General features: G+C 54.7%; 1 protein-coding gene across 1 annotated transcript in view; it reads right to left on the bottom strand.

Moving 5' to 3' along the window:
- Positions 1–374: 374 nt before the first annotated feature.
- LOC135274024 (wings apart-like protein homolog) overlaps positions 375–8,856 on the bottom strand; it is an 86,225-nt gene continuing 77,743 nt past the window's right edge. Inside the window, exons 18-19 of the mRNA XM_064374422.1 lie at positions 889–7,016; positions 375–748 (exon numbers count right to left, since the gene is read on the bottom strand). The gene's annotated coding sequence lies outside the window, so the exon portion shown is untranslated. The remainder of the gene's footprint in view (positions 749–888; positions 7,017–8,856) is intronic.

Genomic DNA, 8,856 nt, shown 5'->3' with positions numbered 1-8,856 from the left:
TGTGAGCCACCAAGTTTCATCCACTGAATTTTCAGAAAAGCGCCATGAGGTCGTTCTTCTAACCCATGTTACATCTGGTGGGGCTAAGGCTCGGGAGGGGAAGCCTGCTGCTCAGGGTTACTTGTGACACTTGATGAGTCACCGGTGAGCCAATTCACCCCAAGCACAAGCCCTTCTCCCAGGCACCGGCATGTCCAGGTCCCTCAGCAGCAAAGGCACATGTGGGGGCCTCTCATCTGAGGGTCTCTTCAGGCCTTTTTCACACCCCACAAGTGGCATATTCATACATTGACTCATTCCTTTGTATGTGCGTTCATTTACTAAATCCTTGGTGAGTACATTCACTCATTCATTCATTTGTGAGCATTCATTCATTCACTCTTTGTTGTGTGCATGCATTCCTTTATGTGTATTCATTCATTCCTCTGTGTGTGCATTCATTCACTCATTTCTTGGTTTGGGCATTCATTCACTCACTCCTTTGTATGCGCAGTCATTCACTGCCCCCTTCCTCCCTCCCTCCCTTCCTCCCTGCCTCCCTGCCTCCCTCTTTCCCTCCTGTGCTTCCTTCCCTCCATTCCCTCCTTTCCTCCCTCCCTCCCTCCCTTTCTTCCTCACACACTTTTGACCCCTCAGGGCTATGCTCATTCCATGTGCTTACTGGCTCCCATCTAGGTCGTACTGGGTAAGAACAGAGAGAGGACAGTTCTGCCAGGCCATCGGCTGGGACCTAGTCCAAGGCAGTGAGCTGTAAGTGGGAAAGGGCCACCATGCAAGAGCTCAGCAGGAGCTGGAGGCCTGACAAGGCTGGGGGGTGGGAGGAACACATCCTGGGTACCTTCCCCAGCCTCCCCCCTCCCCACCCCTACTCATTCACTCAACACCTACCAGGGGGCTGCTCGGGGCCTGGCCCCAACTGCCCTCCTGCAGCTCGCAGGGCCAGGGTGCCCAGAGAGAATTACAGGACCAGGTTGGGTGCGGTGGTTCATGCCTATAATCCCAGTACCTTGGGAGGCCAAAGCGGGTGAATCACTTGAGGTCAGGAGTTTGAGACCAGCCTGGCCAACATGGTAAAAACCTGTCTCTATTAAAAACACCAAAAATTAGCTTGGCGTGGTGGTGCATACCTGTACCCCAGCTACTAGGGAGGTTGAGGCAGGAGAATGACTTGAACCTGGGAGTTGGAGATTGCAGTGAGCTGAGATCATGCCACTGCATTCAAGCATGGGTGAAAGAGCAAGACTCCATCTTAAAAATAAAAGAGAGGTTGGGCGAGGTGACTCAAGCCTGTAATCCCAGCACTTTGGGAGGCTGAGGCAGGCAGATCACGAGGTCAGGAGATAGAGACCATCTTGGCTAACACAGTGAAACCCCATCTCTACTACAGACACAAAAAAATTAGTGGGTCATGGTGGCAGGCTCAGGCAGCAGAATCGCTTGAACCCAGGAGGCAGAGGTTGCAGTGAGCCGAGATCTCACCACTGCACTCCAGCCTGGCAACAGAGCAAGACTCCATCTCAAACAAACACACAAAAAAAGAATTACAAGAGCATGAAAGGACAAGCAGAGAAGCTCACTCAGGCACAGAGTCTGACACTGGGCAAAGGGGTTGCCTACATTTTACTTAAATGTTTTATTTAATTAGTTTTGGGGGAGGAGGGGCCTGACAGACAAGGCTCTCCTGAGTTGAGGACTGTTGAGGTGGATTTTGAAGAGTGAATAGGAGTTCTCTGAATACACGAGTAGAATGATAATACTGTTGTTTCCATGGAGAGAAGCAAAGGGAACAAACTTGGCTTAGAGAGACACAACCTTTGCTCTACGAGTAAAGAGAAGTTTTGGGCAGAATCAACGGAATAAAGAGGCAGCCCACAATATGGGAGAAAATATCTGCAAACAGTGTATCTCATAAGGATTAATATCCGGGATATGCAGACACCTTCTAAGAGTCAACAACAAAGACTGGCGAAGTGACTCTCACTCGTGATCGCAGCTAGTTCCCCCAGCCCTTCTATAAGGCACTAATCTGTAGGTTCATGCTCTCTTGACCTAATTACTTCCCAAATACAAGACATTAGCTAGGAGTGGTGGTGGGCACCTGTAATTCCAGCTACTCAGGAAGCAAAGACAGAAAAGTGCTTGAATCCAGGAGGCAAAGGTTGCAGTGAGCCGAGATTGTGCCACTGCGCGCCAGCCTAGGCAACAGAGCAAGATTCTGTCTCACGAAAAAGAAAAAAAGAAAAAGAAAAAAAAGAAAGAAAAATGAAATGGAAGGAGATGAAAAGGAATATATGTAACATAGGCAAGGACTTCATGACTAAAACACCAAAATCGCTGGCAACAAAAGCCAAAATACACAACTGGGACCTAATTAAACTCCAGAGCTCCTGTACAGCAAAAGAAACAATCAACAGAGTGAACCAGCAACCAACAGAATGGGACAAAATTTTGCAATCTACCCATCTGACAAAGGGCTAATAGCCAGAATCTACAAAGAACTAACTGAAACAGATTTACGAGAAAAAAGCAAAAGTGGTAGAAAGATACGAACAGACACTTTTCAAAAGAAGGCATATATGAGGCCAACAAACATATGAAAAAGTGCTCATCATCACTGGTCATTAGAGAAATGCAAACCGAAACCACATTGCGGGACCATCTCACGTCAGTTAGAATGGCGGTCATTACAAAATCTGGAGACAACAGACGCTGGAGAGGATGTGGAGATATAGAACACCTTTACGCTGTTGGTGGGAGTGTAAACTAGTTCAACCATTGTGGAAGACAGTGTGGCAATTCCTCAAGGACCTAGAAATAGACATTCCATTTGATCCAGCAATCCCAATACTGGGTAATATACCCAAAGGATTATAAATCACTCTATTAGAAGGACACACGCACACGTACGTTCATAACGGCGCTGTTTACGATAGCAAAGACCCGGAACCGACCCAAATGCCCATCGACGATAGACCGGACAAGGAAAATACGGCACATATGCACCATGGAATACCATGCAGCCCTAAGAAACGATGGGTTCATGTCGTTTGTAGGGACGTGGATGAATCTGGAAACCAGCATTCTCAGCAAACTGACACAAGAACAGAAAATCAAACACCACACGCTCTCACTCATAGGCAGGCGTTGAACAATGAGAACACGTGGACACAGGGAGGGGAACATCACACACTGGGGTCTGTTGCAAGGGCCGAGGGAGGGACAGTGGGGGACGGTGGGGAGGTTGGGGAGGGGTAACATGGGGAGAAATGCCAGATGTGGGTGACGGGGAGATGGAGGCAGCAAACCACATTCCCATGTGTGTACCTATGCAACAATCCTGCATGACCTGCAAATGTAACCCAGAACCTAAAGTACAATTTAAAAAAAAAAAAAAAAAAAAAGATTTGCAAGGAATCAAAAAGCATTTAAGTATCCACATGAAGATATTTATCAGCAAGACTGATACTGCAAAAAAAAGAAAATCAAATCAGTGATTTCAAGACTACGTTGGAGAAGTTCTCCAAGAACATAGAGGAAAAGGATAACTGAATCAAAGTGATGAGAAGGAGAGCTCTGTGAAACCCAATTTTAAAACTCCAATATTAATATAATAAAATTTTCAGAATAGAGTAGAACAACAAGCTAATGAAAAACAACAACAACAACAACAACAACAACAACAACAACAACAAAGAGAACACTTTTTCTTGACCTTTAAAAAAATCATGTTCTATAAAAAGAAATCCTCACATAGACATATCCTGGCAGAATATGTATTGAAATGCTGGAAAACTTTAAACCATTCCAGGATCTGAGACAAGTACCTAGAAATGAATGCAAATCAGACTGACCCTGGCTTTTCCTCTGTGATAGAAAATTCAGGGAAACACTAGAATACCATCTACATAGTTGAGGGGAAGGGTTAGAAACCCAAGTAACCAGAGATTTTGAAAACACAAAATCTCTGAGCAGACGCCCGCCTCTGCCTTCCCAAGCACAGGGTCTAGGGCTGGAGAGGGCTTTATGCTCCTGGGGGCAGTTCCAGAGACAAATGCACATGACAGAGACGTGCTGTGAGACAGCGTGGGTCTGGGAAGGGACAGTGTGCAGCCTGAAGCTGGGGGCTGGGGCTTGGGAGGTGCAGGGACTGGGTGGGAATCCCAGCTCTGCCTGAGGCGCACCCCACAGTCACGTTGTTTGCGCACTGCAGGGGTCCCCACCACAACATGCTGTGGTTGCACTGGTCCCGTGTCCAGCCTGGGCTTCCCTTGGGGGTCTGTTCAGCATCCATGGCCTGGCTGTGCCCCCCACCCCCCGGAGTCTGACTTGAGATGGATCAACATGCAATCAAAGCTATAGCTCTGTATGCTAGACAGAAGCCCAGAGGTGTGTGGGGAACGCTGAATGAAAGGGTCAAGGGGGCTTCTGCACGAGGAGGTAGGGGCTGTCCTTACTCCCCGGGCCCCAAGGCAGCTCAGGGCCAGAATTGAAAGCTGAATCCTCAGTGCAAAGAAAAACCCTCCATACGTCACGAGAAGCTACCGAAGTAAAAATTCCATTTCTAATGATCTGAGACAGTGAAGCTTAGAAGCCAACCTCCCCATTCCAAGCTAGGTCAGAAAGCTGCTTTGGAAACTTCCCCGGGCCTTGGGGACCAGTCAGCTGCTATGATCCCAGTCAGACCTCCACGAGGCGGCCAGCCTCAGGGCCACAAGTTCAACAGCACCAACGATCACAAGGCCAAAGCCATCACCTCAGGTCCCTCTGTGGGGTGTGCAGAGGGGGACCCGGGCTATGGGAGCTGTGATGACGACGACGTGTGTGTGGAGGGACCTCCCCAACACTCCAACGTATGAATGGAGGTAAATTTCATCAGCCTAGCGTTCACACGCACGGCCCAGTTCCCCTAAGTCCACTCCCCCAGGGGCGTCAAAGGTCTCAGCCTTGCACGAGAGATTTCCCGACTTCCCAAACTTTCAAGTTTGGAAAGCCTTCGAGGTTTGTCTTCCTGGGTGGGTTTCTGCTGTGCCTGAGAGGTGGCCCAGGGCCACGTGACGGGGGGAGAAACTAGCCCAGCAGGCCTGGGTTCGCCTACCACTCTGCCTCTCACCTGCTGTGTGACCTGAGGTAAGTTACCAGACCTCTCTGAATATGTTTTCCTAGCGGAGCTTTTGATAGCTGGCTGGTGTGGGGCGTGCGGTCAGGAAATGCTGTTTCCCTGCCACTTTTCAAGGTTTCCTCTTCTCGGCCAACATTTAAAACAGTTCCCACAGGCTGGGCGCAGTGGCTCACACCTGTAATCCCAGCACTTTGGGAGGCCAAGCAGTAAGTGCCCCACGGGCAACAGATGTGCTGCCTGGGGTGGGGGTGGTTTGCTGTTGGGTCTGGGAACCGGAAGAAGGGGCCAGGGAGGAAGCACCCTGGAGCTGTCTGGGAAGCAATGCTGGAGGCTGTGCCCGCCTGGGCAGATGGTCAAGATGAGGCGCCCAGCCGCAGACAAAGCTGCTGAGGCTGTCGGGCTCTGTGCCTCTGTGCCTGCCTGGCACAAGATATGGAGCCAGGACTGAGTGGGCCTCTCTGTGCTCTGGGCTAACCAAGGATGAGACTGGGGCATGCTGGAGAGAGAGCTGACTCCTGACAACTTGGGCTTTGTGTGGAGCAGGTAAGGGAGCCCCCTCCACTCGTCTCCCCATGCCAGTGGTGCAGTGCCCAGAGCCTGCAATCCTCACTCTGGGCGTGGGCCAAGAAAGAACGGACCCTTTGGCTGGTGCACTAGGCGACCTTCAGGCTATCTGGGACCAGCTCTGACAGCCTCTGCTCTGGGATCAGCTGCCGCAGCAGCCTACACATGCCATGGGGCAGCAGCGGTGGCATCCCTGGACACTGGCCCCAGTAGCATGGAACCCAGGAACAGATACTGCCACAGTCAGCCCGCAGATGCAGGAGGGCAGGAGGTGCTCAGTCACAACTCTGTGTCTACTACAGTGCCCAGCGCCTGCAAACCTGTGCTCTGGGCCAGGCCCAAGGAAAAGTGGACCCTAGGGTGGGGGATGGCGCGGTACACTCCACGGCCCTCAACGCCCTCGGGGAGCAGCCCTGCCAGAATCTGCCAGGGGCTCAGCTACAGCTCCCACCTGGAGACGGCGCAAGTCACTATCGGTGGCAACCCCTGGCCCTGTCCTCCCCCACCAGCAGCAGGAAACCCGGGACCGGATGTCACCACGGCGCCTAATCTAGGTTGTCGGCGGCACAGCTGCAAGGTGATGGAAACCGGTGCTCAGCCTCATCGTGGGTGCTGCAGTGGGCCCAGAGCCCGCGACCCCACACTCTGGGCTTGGGCCAAGGATGCACGGGTCGTAGGGTTAGGGGGAGGTGCCTTGGGCGACCCCCAGGCTGTCTGAGACCAGCCCTGCAGCCTCCCGTGCGTTCTGCTGCACCTGCCACTTATAGATGGCATTCAGCAGTGTGGTGGCAACCCAGGATCCTGCCCGCCTCCAGCAGCAACGCGGACCCAAGGGCCAGACCCTGCTGCGGTGCCTAAATCAGGCCTCGAAGCAGGAGGAGGACTGGAACTGGCATCCAGCCCCATCTCAGTGGCTGTAGGGTACGCAGCACCTGTGACCAGCACCCTGAACCAGGGTCGAAAAGGAAAAGGAGGAGGGCGGGAACAGGCACTGCCACCCTCTGCCACGGGCTCAACCGTAGCTGCCACCTGCACACGACGCGGCAGAAGCGGTGGCAGCCCCAGCTCTGCCTGCAGTAACCAGCAGGGGGAGACCCGGGGACTGAGGCCGCCTCAGAGGCTGCCACCTGGCCACCTCTGCACCCCTGTCCCTGCCCCGGTGGCAGCCAGCCACGCTCCTACCTCTCCGGCGCTCTGCAGTCTCCGTCGCTGCCACCCACCGCAGCGAGGCGAGCCGTGGTGCCACAGGCTCCAGGCTCCAGCCTCCAGCATGCAGCAGATGGATCTGCCTTCTCCTGGCATGGAGCAGCTGGGCGGGCAAAGCCAGAAAAGCCTAGAACGGGACACGGAGAGTGGTAGCGTTAGACCCCCACCTTGTCCTGCTGGCCACTGGGTGGCACGGGCCAGTTTCAGTGAAGGCACTCACACCCACCCTCCACAGTCCACAGCATCTCCTTTTGGCCCAAACTGGCTAGGGAGTGGAGACTGGAGACACGATGGGGCCTGGGCTTCCCGCTCCACAGGAACCACCGGGACCACCCAGGCTGTGCTCGGGAAGCAGGAGCAGCAGAAACTCAGACCCAGCCAGCCCTCCCCACCAATGTGCCGGTTCCCACTCCTGAGACCTCCACCCACAGGGCCCTGTCACCCCACGGTGTCTGCTACTGCATGCCTGGGCATCCCTGGCAGGCTCTGCAGCACAGAATGTGAGGGCTCAGGCCTGGGAACCATGATGGGTCTGGGTGCCCTGCTGTGATCAGGATTTTCACAGAAACATGTGCCCGCCCCGCGGGAGGAGATGGTCCTTTAGAGTTGAGAGTCCGGGGAGAGCAGGACCACTCCTCTCTCAGAGACCACCGCTGTCACCGAAACCTCCATCGCCTGCCACTGGTAGTGCAGCTTCCGACAGAGCCCCTAATCCGCTGCCACCGGCAGCGTAGCCCCAGGATAGTGTCAAAACCCCATCCCCCACCACCAGCAGTGTAGCCCCAAGACAGTGCCAACACCCCATCCCCCACCACCAGCAGTGTAGCACACGATGGCAGCCCCTAACCTGCCCCCGCCCCTGCCTTAGACACTGCAGCACTCGATGGCACCCGCAAACCAACCCCCTGCCACGGGCAGCACAGCCCGGGAGAGCGCCCCAACAGGCTCCCTGGGGTGGGCAGTGTAGCCACAGATAGGGTCCCCAAGCAGACCCCCACCGCAGGCAGTGATGCCCCCATATGGCACCCAAACCACCCCCCACTGCGGGCACTGCAACCCTGAACAGTGGGTGCCCTAACTCACTCCCCGTCGGGACCAGTGCGGCCCTGGATAGAGCCCCCAACCAACCCCCTGCCTTGGGCAGTGCAGCCACAGACAGCACTCCAAACTCCCTCTCCACCTTGGGAAGTACCACCATGGATAGCTCAGGTAGCCCGACAGTGCACCCAACCTGCCCCTGTCACAACCCACGCAGCCTGAAATAGCACACTCACCCACTCTTTGCCAGGCAGTGCAGATCCCTGGGAGCACCTGACCCACCCGCCGCCTCTCCACCACTCGGGCTGTGTATCCGGCCCCCACAGTTCCCCCACCAACCCTCTACCCCCCTCCACAGGCAGTCCAACCCTGTGTAGCTCTCCCAACAAGCCCCCCAACCTCTGTCTCAGTGTAGTCCCCATGGCGCCTTTAACACCACCCCTCCACCCCACCGGAACCCTAACCCATCCTCCACCGCCAGCACTGCGGCCCCGGATAGTGCCCCCAACCTGCTCCCCGTGTGGGCAATGCAGCCTTGGATGGTGCCCCCAAACAGCTCCCAGACACAGGCAACGATGTCCTGGATAGCACACCCCCCACCCACTGGGGGCAATGTAACACCTGATAACACCCCCAACCCATCCCTCACCGCTGGCAGTGTTGCACCCCACAGTGCCACCAACCCATCCCAGACGAGGGCATTGCAGCACCTGATAGCTCCTCCAACTCACCCCCTACCTAGGGCAGTACATCCCTGGACAGTGCCCACAAGATACCCCATTGCTGCTGACAGTACCGCTTGGGACAGGCCCCACCCCAGCCCCCAGCAATGGGCAGCACATCCCAGGAAAGGGCCCCCAACCCTCTCCCCTATGCGGGCAGTGGCGCCTCAAATAACCCCCCAACCAGCCCCCGCAACACCAGCAGCG

Source organism: Aotus nancymaae, unplaced genomic scaffold (assembly GCF_030222135.1).
Source record: "Aotus nancymaae isolate 86718 unplaced genomic scaffold, 86718_ANA_hifiasm-v0.15.2.pri h1tg000010l, whole genome shotgun sequence".
Lineage (NCBI taxonomy): Eukaryota > Metazoa > Chordata > Mammalia > Primates > Aotidae > Aotus > Aotus nancymaae.
This window is presented reverse-complemented; position numbering and strand designations above follow the sequence as displayed.